Below are 13,249 nucleotides of genomic sequence, written 5' to 3' on the forward strand. Positions count from 1 at the left end.
TGAATTTCCTTGAGTTTGGATGCACTGGGATGTGGAAGTATGCATCCCTCATGTCTATAAAGACCATCCAATCTCCCTGGTGCATTGCCGATAGAATGGAGTGATTTGTTTGTTTTTTGTAGGGTGTTTTTGTTACATGGAACCAGCGGTTATTCAGCGAAGGGACCAACGGCTTTATGTAACTTCCAAACCATATCTAGAGTGAACATCTATCACCAGAAATACACATCTCTCACTCCTCAATGGAATGCTCGAGAATCGAACTCGCAGCCACCGAAGGGGCATGCCAACACCATACCAACCACACCACTGCAAAATTTATTCTTTTGAATGAAGACATTCAAGAAGCTCACACCTGAAACTTGTCTCCAACCTCCTGTCAACTTTGCCACCACAACAGCAGATCGTAAAACCCCTCTGAGGTCTTGTCTGTGACTAACTTTATTGCTCTCTTCTCGAGGAGGAATGTAATACTTCTGCAAAAGCTGATAACTGCTTTGAGCCTGCTGAGTAGGCAGTCAAAACAATAGGCTTCTTGACTAAGGGGGCTTTTCTAGAAGAGGAATTAATAATAATAATAATAATAATAATAATAATAATAATAATAATAATAATATCCTTTATATCAGCTCAGGGCCATATACATGGAATATACAGAATACAGACAGTAACACACATAATCTAGATACATGAGACATGATAAAAAAAAAAGAATAATCGGCACTTATCCACAAAATAGCTGAGGTAGCACAAAAGCTAGTAATTATAATACTGGTAATAGCATTAAGAGTAATAACAGTTAGTGCAGTGCCAAATTATATAACTTAAATTTCAACAAGAGACCTTAGGTGGTTACAGTAGTCAGTCCAGAAGGCTAAATACAAAAATTGAATGTAATAAAAAAAAACTTTAACTTGATAGTAATCACAGTAATAAAGAAAAATTAAAATATCAGCAATAAATGTAATAATGACAAAAACTGCAGATGACATCTTGCCAATACAGAAATTAAGTCCTTCAGGGGACAAAGGCCTCATTTTCCCATCTTTCCCACAATTTAGATCTTCTTCTTGCTTCACTCCTTAGGATGCTTTGTATGAGCGAGTTGCTGCTGTTTTTCACTCAGGTTACCAGACTGGACATTGTTCGCCTAACAATGATTTTTGAATTGTCCAGGTGGTTTTCTATGAACATGTGTGTGGCAGAGTGGTAGCGGGGAGTGTTTGTGAGGCATCTCAGAATGTCATTGTGCACAACAGTAATGCGTCTCATGGTCTCTCAGGTATAGTTCGTCCAGAGGGAACATCCATAGATACTGTAGCAGTACGAGCAGAAGAGCAGCAGTTTCCCGTCTCGGTGACAGAAGGCAAAACTCCTTGCAATCATGTTGCCAGTTGCACATAGTTTACGACGCCTCTGTTCAATGTCTGCTGTATCTTTTAGGTCGTCAGTGATAATGTGACCCAAATACGTAAATTCGTGCACAAATTCCAGCTGATGGTTTCCGAGGAAAATTTGTGGTTCTGCAATATGCTTAAGCAATCTTGGGAGTAGCGACATGCACTGGGTCTTGGTTTCATTGTAGATTATATCATATTCCTTTGCATATTGGCGGCAAGTGTCAATGAGTTGTTGGAGATCTTGCACTGATAGGGAAATCAGAACCATATCGTCGGCGTAACAGAGGTTGTCTATAGTTGTTTCATTGACAGTGCATCCAATTGGGAGCGAGTTCAATTTGACATTCAAGGCATCTGTGTACTTATTAAACAGGTAAGGAGAGAGAATGCCCCCTTGCCGAAGCCCGTTTAGGGAGCCGAAGGTATACGATAATATGTTACCCCATTTGACACAATTGCTGTGTGGAGAACCAGCAATGTACAATGCCAATTAGATATAGGGGTGTGCCCCTTTTATGCAGCTTCAGGTAGTTTACTCTGTCAAATGCTTTTCTCACATCTACAAAACAAGGGAAAACAGGAGAGGCTTATGATAGGTAGTAGTTCAGCAATTCTTTCAGTATGTAGATGCAGCTGTCGGTTGAGTGGTTTGCTTTAAACCCGAACTGGTTGTCAGTGGTGTGTAGAAAGGGGAGAAGTCTCACTAGAAGAACCGACTCAAGTATCTTCAATGCGATCGTTGTGACTGCAATCAGCCGGTGGTTGCCAGGGTCAGCTGCATCCTTTAGCTTGTTTTTGATTAATGGTATCAAGTGAACTAAGAGTAGGGAGTCTGGAAGAAACCGCTGAATTATGCACGCATTGAATAGGGCAGCTAGCAAAATGTTATTGTCATGATACAATAAAGTTTTATGCATACTTACCTGGCAGATATATACTTAGCTATAGACTCCGTCGTCCCCGATAGAAATTCGAATTTCGCGGCACACACTACAGGTAGGTCAGGTGATCTACCGCCCCGCCGCTGGTGGCGGGAATAGGAATCATTCCCGTTTTCTAAGACAGATTTTCTCTTCCACCTGTCTCCTGAGGGGAGGTCGGGTGGGCCATACACCGTATATATCTGCCAGGTAAGTATGCATAAAACTTTATTGTATCATGACAATAACATTTTTATGCATTCAACTTACCTGTCAGATATATACTTAGCTGATTGGCACCTTTGGCGGAGGGTAAGAGACAGCTAATCTACTGAAATAGACAGGAAACAACATATGTTGTAGGTAATAAAATTAAAAACCTTGATTCCTACCTGTGTTAGCGAAAGACTTCATGGCTACTGCCTAGGAGCCCGTATCGCTTCAAGAGCCTCAGCGAGGTAGTGACCTCATGCTAAGAGTTCTTGATGGTCTGTTACAGGGGTCTTACCCACTTACGCTTCAGAACCTTAGGATCTTTGTCAATGGGGTCCTATCCACTTACATGACAAAACACCTTGCCTATTGGCATGATCATAGAGCACGACACTAATCCCGATCACCTGATCCTCATTGGGGTTAGTACTACGATTGAAAGGAGTCATCCCCGAACATCCTTTCAAGCAACCCACAACTCAACAACAATATTAAAACTAATTATTAAAAATATTAAAAACAAATTTAAGGATCAGCGTCTGCTCCATTTCCCAGCATAGTATCCGCTGATACATAAGGTCCAAGAGCGAAACATTTATCGTATGTTATTCTAACATCCTTTAAATAGTGGGATGCAAATACTGAATTGCACCTCCAATAAGTTGCTGCTAAAATGTTTCTCATGGACATATTCTTCGTAAAAGAAAGGGAAGTTGCCACAGCCCGGACTTCGTGAGCTTTCACTCTCAGCAGCTTTAAAGAGTTCTCTTGGCAATTCCTATGAGCTTCGGTAATTACATTTCTGACAAAGAATGCCAGTGCGTTCTTTGACATAGGTCTCTTGGGTTTGGGGCTTACCGAACACCAAAGACCTTGTCGACATCCCTGAAGCTGTGTCTTCTTTTCTAAATAAAATTTTAAGGTCCTGACTGGGCAAAGGGACCGATCCAACTCTCTTCCTACTAGAGAAGAGAGTCCCTTGACTTCGAAACTTCTAGGCCAAGGTTTAGAAGGGTTCTCATTCTTTGCTAGGAAAAGATCCTGGAAAGAAATGACAGCCGAGTCTTTTCTAAATCCCACCCGAGAGTCCAAAGCATGCAATTCACTGATCCTCTTAGCAGTTGCTAGAGCCAACAGGAATATGCATTTGCTAGTAAGATCTCTGAATGAGATTTTATCTATAGGTTCGAACCTGTCCGACATCAAGAACTTTAGGACAACGTCCAGGTTCCAACTCGGGGGAATCGACGATCTCAATTTCTTAGTCTCGAAAGACCTGATGAGATCATGAAGATCCTTATTATTCTCGAGATTCAGCCCTCTGTTTCTAAAAACAGCTGAGAGCATGCTCCTATATCCCTTGATAGTTGATACGGCCAATTTGGATTCTTCTCTTAAGAAGAGGAGAAAATCCGCGATTTCGGTTACAGAGGTATTGGAAGAGGACAGCTTCTTCGACCTACACCATCTACGGAAAACTTCCCACTTCGATTGGTAGACCCGCAGGGTAGAGGCTCTGCGGGCTCTAGCAATTGAAGTTGCCACTTTCTTTGAAAAGCCTCTCGCTCTGACCAGTCTTTCGATAGTCGAAAGGCAGTCAGGGAGAGACTTTGGATGTTTTTGTGGAACCTCTCGAAGTGGGGTTGTCTGAGCAGATCTGTCCTGTGTGGTAGAGATCTGGGGAAGTCCACCGTCCATTCCAGTACCTCTGTGAACCAGATTCGTGAAGGCCAAAAGGGAGCAATTAGAGTCATTCTCATTCCTTCTGATGCCACAAATTTCCTTACTACTTCCCCAGCAATTTGAATGGGGGAAAGGCGTATGCATCTATGCCTGACCAATCCATGAGGAAGGCATCGATCGCTGTGGCTCTGGGATCTTCTTCTAGCGAGCAGAAGTTGTCTATTTTCCTGGAGAGGAACGTGGCAAACAGGTCGATCTGGGGTCTCCCCCAGAGTGACCATATTTGTCTGCAGACTCCTGAGTGGAGCATCCACTCTGTCGGGAGAACCTGGTTCTTTCTGCTCAACCTGTCTGCCCTTAGGTTTTTTTCTCCTTGGACAAACCTTGTACGCAGAATAATGCCCCGTTCCTCTGTCCAGGTTAATAGAGCTCTCGCTATTTCGTTCAGAGAGAAAGAGTGAGTGCCCCCTTGATTCCGGATGTAAGCCAGAGCTGTGGTGTTGTCGGAATTGACTTGAACTACCACCCCTCTGACTTCCGCTTCGAAGTATTCCAGGGCTAGATGAATTGCCAGGAGTTCCTTCGCATTGATGTGCAGAGTAGTTTGTTGTCTGGTCCAAATACCCGCTACTTCCTTTGGACCCAGTGTTGCTCCCCAACCTGTTTCCGAGGCATCGGAAAACAACACTCGGTGAGGGTTCCGAATCAAGAGGGACACCCCTTCGTTCCTTGTTAATGGGGTTAACCACCACTTTAGGTCGGATTTTATCCCCTGTTGGATGGGAAAAACGTCTGACAAGTCTCCTGTCTTTTGACTCCACATCCTCTTTAGATAAAATTGCAGAGGTCTGAGATTTAATCTTCCCAGGGAAATGAACTGCTCTAACAAGGAAAGGGTGCCCAGCAGACTGAGCCATTCCCTCGCCGAGGTCCGTTCTTTCCCGAAGAAGTTCGAGATCTTTTCTAAGCCTCGAGTAATTCTGTCTTGAGATGGAAACGCCCGAAAACCCCGAGAATCCATCTGTATCCCCAGATAGACTATGTTCTGTCTGGGGATCAATTGTGATTTCTCGAGGTTCACGAGCAGTCCCAGAGATTTTGTCAAGTTCAAAGTCTTCTCCAAGTCCTTCAAGCACTGAATTTCCGATTTTGCTCTTATTAGCCAATCGTCCAGATAAAGGGATATATTTATCCCCTCTAGATGTAGCCATCTCGCAACATTCATCATTAGCCTCGTGAACACTTGAGGGGCCGTTGAAAGGCCGAAGCATAGGGCTCTGAATTGGTATACTTTCCCCTGCATCATGAATCGGAGATATTTCTTCGATGATGGATGCAGGGGGACATGAAAGTATGCATCTTGTAGATCTAAGGAGACCATCCAATCTCCTGGACGAAGAGCCGCAAGAACCGATTTTGATGTTTCCATAGAGAACTTTGTGTTCTCCACAAATCGGTTCAATGCGCTCACATCCAGGACCGGTCTCCACCCCCCCGAGGATTTCGGAACCAGACGGTTGTAGAATCCTCGGGAATGCGGATCCCGAACCACTTCGATGGCCTCCTTTTGCAACATCTGTTCTACCAGTTGCAATAATGCTTCTTTCTTGGCAGGGTCCCTGTATTGGGCTGACAGTTCCCTCGGGTTCGTAGTCAAGGGAGGTCTGTCTCGAAAGGGGATCATATATCCCTTTGTTACCACGGAAAGGGACCAAATTTCTGCCTGTCTCCGAGCCCATTCTTCGGAAAATTTCCGAAGTCTGGCTCCTACCGGTGCTTGAAGGACTGTTGTCTCATTTCGCTCTCTTGATAGGTCTGAAGGAAGACCTACCTCTCTTCTGCACTCCTCTCTTCTTAAAAGAGGGTCTGGCCGAGGTACTCCCTCGAAAGGGCTGTTGAGGAGCCCGAGTCTCTCTCTTAGTAGGACCCGAAGTCCTCGATTTCTTTGCAGATTGGGCCAAGAGATCTTGTGTGGCCTTTTCTGTCAAAGAATGAGAAATATCTTTTACCAAATTTGAAGGAAACAATTGGTCCGACAGAGGAGCATACAGAAGAGATGACCTCTGAGTAGGAGTAACTGCTTTCGTCAGAAAAGAGCTAAATAAGACTCTCTTCTTCAGAATACCAGTTCCAAACAGAGAGGCCACCTCTCCTGATCCATCCTGAACCGCCTTGTCCATACAGGAAAGAACACTATGAAGGACTTCTGGACTAAGAGATTCCTTCTCTTGTGTCTAAGAAGTTAAAAACTTCTAAGACATTAAACAATCCCTTGAGGAGATGGTCCATCTCAGAAGTCCCCCATGTGATCTTTGCTGATGACAAGGCTTGTCTCCTAGACGAATCTCCACCGATTCGAAAAATCTGCTTCGGCAGTGGACGGTAGAGCAAGACCCCGTGGTTTGCCCGTCTCGTACCAAATTCCCTTCTTTCCTGATAGTCTAGAAGGAGGGCAGGTAAAGACTGTCTTCCCCGCCTTCTCCTTGGATTCCAACCAATTTCCTACGAATCGGAGAGCCTTGTTCATGGAAATGGTTGGCTTCATTTTAATAAAAGATGATTGTTTCGGGACCTTCGTGCTTGTAAATAAGGACCTTGGAGAAGGAGGAGCAGTCGGGCTTAAAGAGTCCCCAAACTCTTGAAGTAAGAGGGCTGCCAGCGTCTTGTAATCTGACAAACCCGGAGCCGAGTGATCTTCAGAGTCCGAAATCTCTTCCAAATCCAATTCCGAAGATGATTGTTTATTTCCATCAGGAGACTGGCCTCTTGCAACATCCACCCCACTTTCGCAAGAACGACGACCGCCTGTGCGATAACTTGCGTCCCTACGAGAGATAGGTTGATCGTGCAAAACGACCTTATCCTTCTCCTGGCAAGAGCGATGGCCGCTTGTGCGACACCTTTCTCTCCTGTCAGACGAAGGATGTCCTCTCCTATCGCTTTCTCCGGAACCACCTATGTCCTGACAAGGAATACGGCCGCTTGTGCGACAACTAGAGTCCTTGTCAGGTAAAGGTTTATCCTTCCGAAAGCTAAACAAATCCTCTTGGCTTAATTGTCTTTTGGAAGAAGTCCGTCTCTTATTTGTCACTTGTGGCTCATTGCGCCGGGTTGGCGCTCGTGATTCCTTGCGCCAAGCTGGCGCTTCTGGCGCATTTCGGCAGGGTGGCGCTTCTGGCGCATCTGGCGCTTCTGGCGCAATTCGGCAGGGTGGCGCTTCTGGCGCATTTCGCCATGCTGGCGCTTCTGGCGCATATGGCGCATCTGGCTCTTCTGACTCGTATGGAGTCTCAAACGCATCTGGCGCATTGCGCCAGGTTGGCGTTTTTGGCGCATTCTTCATACTCCTCTGAGTATAAGCCGAAACTTCCGTTTCTTCTTTCCTTCCCTTCGTCTTCTTTATAGGAAGGAAAGAGTCCTTTCTCCTGGGAGTTTCCTTAGTAAAAACTCCTACTAAGGCCGAAAGCTGCTCCTGCACATTTAGGATAATTTTCGCAGCAGCATTCTCTTTCTCCTTCCCTGATTCAGGTGAGGGATGTCTAGAAGCGGAAGGAAACTCCGATTTCCGTTTAGGAACCAATCTCCTTTTCTTCTTCTCACAAGGTGATAGATCGGAGAAAAGCTCAGGGCTTGAATCTAAAGTTGGAGCCTTCCAACTTCTCTTTAAGGGGCGTGACAGTTCCTCAGAACTCCATCCCCTTACATTCGGTGAAGAATCTGAAGAAGAAAAACACTTCTTTAGGATGCTTTTTCGATAGCGATCCTTGGCAGTTCGGGTCGTCACAGAATCTGCCGAGGGGACGCCTGATCGGTGGGGATTCTCCGTAACCTCCATAAGGCTTTCGACATTCCTTCTCCTCTGGGCCTGTGAGCTTGGAAGAGGTCTAGGCCTGGGAACGAGACAGAGCCGATCAGACGCACCCTCCACTGCACTAGGGACACTTAATTCACTATCACTGTGCTTACCTTTCAACGTCAGCATTTGACGTTCCATCCTTTGTAGCGCAGCTTTAAGATCTGCAATTTCCGTTGCCGGATTTGCAGTCTTAGTACTAGAGGAAGAAGATAGAGGTTTAGGGTTAGGTGTTAATTTAATAGGCTCGTTAGAGCGAGACCTACTTACGCTTCTAGAGGAAGCCTTCCTAGCCCTATCCATATCTAATTTCCTTAAATATGAATTTAAATTCTTCCATTCTTCCTCATTCATATTTACACATTCATCACAGGTGTTAGAAATTGAACATTCATTCCTTCTACACCCCTTACAAACTGTGTGAGGGTCTACCGAAGCTTTCGGTAGCCTCACCATGCATCCCTCATTTACACACTGTCTTCTAACCGTAAAGCTAGAATCCGACATCATGAGAAATATCCAAAACCAAGTCCAAAAAACAGTCCATTATAACCGGCTTAGAAGATCAATAGCGATGAAAAAACACGAAAATCAAATCAGGAGTAACAACAACAATGTTGCTGTCACGGCCGATAGAGAAAATCTGTCTTAGAAAACGGGAATGATTCCTATTCCCGCCACCAGCGGCGGGGCGGTAGATCACCTGACCTACCTGTAGTGTGTGCCGCGAAATTCGAATTTCTATCGGGGACGACGGAGTCTATAGCTAAGTATATATCTGACAGGTAAGTTGAATGCATAAAAATGTAAATTATCAGATGGCAGAATTTGAAAGCCTCTGCGGGAAGTCCATTACAGCCGGGCGATTTATTATTAGGTAGGCTGTTTATGGCATCGCTGATGTTACCTGGCGTAATACAGTCTGCAAAATGAAATTGAATGTTGTCAGTAAGGAGGTTGTCTACTTCCCTTCGGGAATCTTGATCATTTATGCAATTCAGGATATTGTTGAAGTGATCGCCCCACATACTTGCGATAGCTTCATCTCCGAATGCTTGCCCTACTCTCTATGATAGCTTTTTTGTTTTGGGATTTAAGGACTGGATATCTTTCCAAAGATGAGGATAATCACCAGATTCTAAGTCTCTAGACATTGCATCGGCTCTTAGTTGTTTTTCATTTAACCTGCAGTGCTTAAGAGCAAGTTTGAAATGCACTCTTGCCTGTCTCATTAGTAATGCAGTGTGCCCTTCCCTCGGGCTACTATTTTGCCTCCACAATAAAAACATTTCTCGTGAGTATGTATACAGATCTTAACCAAGTCGTTCCATCCAGGTATATTACAAGAATTACTTTGCCGAAATCTATAGGCAGTCATGCCCGAAGCAAGCATAGCGGAGATTATGCTCGAATAGAATTCATTCAGATCCCTCTTGTGGTGGTCATTTCTACAATTTGTGTTGGCACAAAGTAGGGTACCTGCTGGTTGAACTATTGACCGCAACCTGGTTTCTGTGGTCGCCCTAAAGTATCTGATTTTCTGTTGGTTTTTAAAATGTCACTTTACCGCTGGTGGGCGGTCAGTTAGGGGGTTCACGGTAGGGAGGGATGGGGTACTAAATGACACCTGTAATGGGACATGATCGTAGCCTGTTGCAAGATCACAGCGAATATTGCAGGTCATAATAGAATCATGAAGTTGTGGAGATGTGATGCAGTGGTCCAGCCAGGAGGTTGTAATAGCGTCCATTCTATTATGTATATATGAATAGGAGGAAGGGAGGGAGGAGCATTACATCGCTAATTTGGAGAGCATGATTTTGACAGAAGCGAGTAAGTTCATTATAAAATTGTTTTGTGGGGTGAGAATTAAGGTCCCTGATTATACAAATATGATCAGCAGGAGAATCATGAATAATACTGTGTAACTCCCCTAGGATCATGCAGTAATGATCAAAATTGTTATTTTCCCATGGCATATAAACATTAATTATTAGGATTTTAGAGTTCCCTACTGTCACTTGAAGCCCCAGCAATCTGTCACTCCTGTAGGTCATCACCTTTATCATATTGTCTACAGATTTCTGCCACAGGAAAGAAAGGGCCCCTTTCAGACGACCGGCTACAATTTGATCTGTAACTTACATCGATGAAGTCTTCATGAATTGAATCGCACATGGCAAGGTCACGTGGCCAGAGGAGCGTTTCTTGCAATGCAATGATGCCTTTGAAGTTTTTGCAGAACATGTTTAGGAAAGGAATGTTTCGCTTGAGGCCAAAAATATTCCAAGAGATTATGTTTGATGTATCCATGGCTACTCACGAAGATGGGAGATGAATACGCTAATCATTTGAGTGGATGGGGGGTTAGCCAGGGGGAGTGGGTAGTCACTCTCCGTGGGGATGTTGGCTGGCACTTGCGGAGGAAATGACCCTGGTTGGAGTGTCAGTAAGTTCCCCTGGGGGTGGTTGGTCCCAGATAATGTATACAGTGGACCCCCCGTATTCGCGTTCTCCAGATTCGCGGACTCGCACATTCGCGGATTTCTCTTGGGTACGTTTCCCTGCATTATTCGCAGAAAATTTGCGCATTCGCGGTATTTTTCTATGATAAATATCCACAAGTTCCTGGGGTTTTTTTATGAATTTCATAAAAAATACGGGGGAACCACTGTATCTTGAAACTAATATATTAGGACCAAATTTCTCGCCTTTAAGAATGTCGAGGTGTTGAAATAGTCAGGTAATCCTGTAAGCCACTTTATGTTTACTTCTGCATGGGAGTTCGTGAGAGATGAGTGGGTCAGAGCCAGTGAGAAACCCGACTCTCTCCACTATGGCATCTAGCATCACCGATGAGTGCAGATCGTGAATTACTATGTGACATCTCTTCTCAGGTGTCGGGCGAGGTGAAATAAGAATGTTGGGCTCCGGTCCAGCGGCCAAACTAGAGGTTCTTCTCTTATTTCTGCTTGTTTGTATCTGCCAGTCGCCAGACCCCTCATGATCGCTCTCATCTGCATCTACGATGGGGGGTTGGGGGGAGGGGGGTGAAATAGGGTGGGGAGGATTTCGAGGGCTGGTAATCATCACCGGAGATCTATCTTCCACCGGAGGCACTTGGGAGGGAGAAGAGGTTGGGAGACAAACAGTCCACTCAGAACGGTTTATAGGCGATGGGGGCAATTCCCGTGTCGCTGGGAGGAGAGGAAAAAGTGGATGCTGCATTCATAGGAGTCTGGCAGCTATCTGTGCGATTGTCTATTGATCCCTGCACACCTTTGATTGCATCCCAGACCCATGTGAGATTATTTGTTTCTACCATTTTAAGACTGTCTAGGGATTCCTGTAGTCCTTTGATCACGTCCAAGATTCTTGATAATTTATCATTTGTCTCCTCGTTTTTTCAGAGTTTTTTCCAATTATTTCTGAGAGAGATTTTGCTGTCTGGAAGCCATTTTCTGCTGTGTGGTATACCGCAGGTAGGCTTAGGTCAGCAGGCCCCTTTGGAGGCAGATTGTAAGGGTCATCGGCGTAGATTTCCACTGAGCAGGTCCTTAGCCACTTAGTGATATATGATAATTTCTTGTGAGAGGACAAATTCTTCACAGATCGCTCCTTGAAAATGCTCTCTGGTATCAGATCTTTGCATTTCATATATGCAACGTTGATTTCCTCATCGGAGAAAGCATCACTGACAGATTGTATAGTGGACTCGACGTCAGAACGGTTTGATAGGTATTGTATAAAGTAGACAATTGTTCACGAGTACGGAACTTGTATGTGGGGCACAGGCACCGGTAGGTGCCAGGGTCACTTGCGCAACGCTTGGAGGTTGGTCGGAAGACACTTTTGTGGTAAGGGAAAGGGTCAAGCACTAACACATAAACCGCATTCTTTTACCCATTTCCCAGGACCAATAGGCCTCAAGTAGCTGTGATTTGAAAGATTTCTAAGGCACTGATTGGAGCAAAAAGAATATTAGTATATCTGCAATTGCACAACACTCGCCGGCTTACACGCCGAGTATTACATGGAGACACTATTAACACATTGCTTACTATGAGACATATAATCACCAAGGGCGAAAAACCCTTCTTTTCTGTGAAAAAACGCGAGAGACCTCCAATCAGTGGTCTTGGGGTTCAAATGTTGGTACTGGTGTCCAACTGGTGTTTATGAATACCCGAATCTTAGTACAGGCGGCCCACGGTTAATGGGGCAATCGCTCATCGCCGAATCGATTTTACGGCTGTCGTCAAAAATATTCAATAAAAAAATAAGGCCTTTTAAGGTACTTTTACGGGAAAATTTTCAGTTAACAGCGCCACTAGCGCCGTTGTCTAACGAGTTCATACATTTGTAAAAATGCTGTTCAGACCATAAAGGTTATGCAAATTATATTAACAAATTTTATGGAGAGTTATTACTTAGGTATTAGGGTAAAATATATGCTTCTGACGCTGTTCTATGCCGAAAATATCAAGTTACATAAGTGCAAATTTAGCTATGGATGTGTCGATTTATAAATGTTCATGCTTTTATGTTTAAAATGTGTATGAAAATGTATTACAGTAGGGCCTCAATAATCGCGGGGGATAGGGCCCAGAACCTCCCATGATAAGTAAATACCCGTGTTATCCTGGTACCCCACCTAAAAATTGCTTTAAACTGCCTACTTTAATAATTAACCCACCCAAGACCACTATTTCAGTGTTTATAACTGCTTACTTCAGTTCAAGCACCAAATATGTCTTCAACTATCACCTTAAACTAAATTCAAGACAGTTTCAAAGTTATTCTTTCCTATCTTCAATTTCCCCTTCATCAGATCAGCAAACAAAAGTATATTACCTAATAATTCCTTTCTGTTTTCATGATTTGGCTGCTGCACCAAACTATAAGTACATAGTATATCTATTTTGTGAATGAACATATTTATGATAAAAAAAACATGATTTACTGTAAAGATTACAGCACCCAACTATAATACTAATGTATAAACAGCAAAATACAGCAATAAAAATCTATTTTCGTCTTTTGTTTATGTTTAGAATCAGCTGATGGACGTTTATTACCGAAAGAATTATTTTGGAAAAAAATTTAGTTGCTAAAAGAAACAAATTTATTAATGGAATTATTATTATTTTTAACTTTGTACATAATAGTTTATAATATGA

General features: G+C 43.8%; 1 protein-coding gene across 8 annotated transcripts in view; it reads right to left on the reverse strand.

The window, feature by feature from the left end:
• Positions 1 to 13,249, reverse strand: part of LOC135224510 (myb-like protein P) — an 871,197-nt gene that overhangs the window by 652,013 nt on the left and 205,935 nt on the right. The window lies entirely within an intron of this gene.

The sequence above is a fragment of the Macrobrachium nipponense genome, chromosome 12 (genome assembly GCF_015104395.2).
Source record: "Macrobrachium nipponense isolate FS-2020 chromosome 12, ASM1510439v2, whole genome shotgun sequence".
Taxonomy (NCBI): domain Eukaryota; kingdom Metazoa; phylum Arthropoda; class Malacostraca; order Decapoda; family Palaemonidae; genus Macrobrachium; species Macrobrachium nipponense.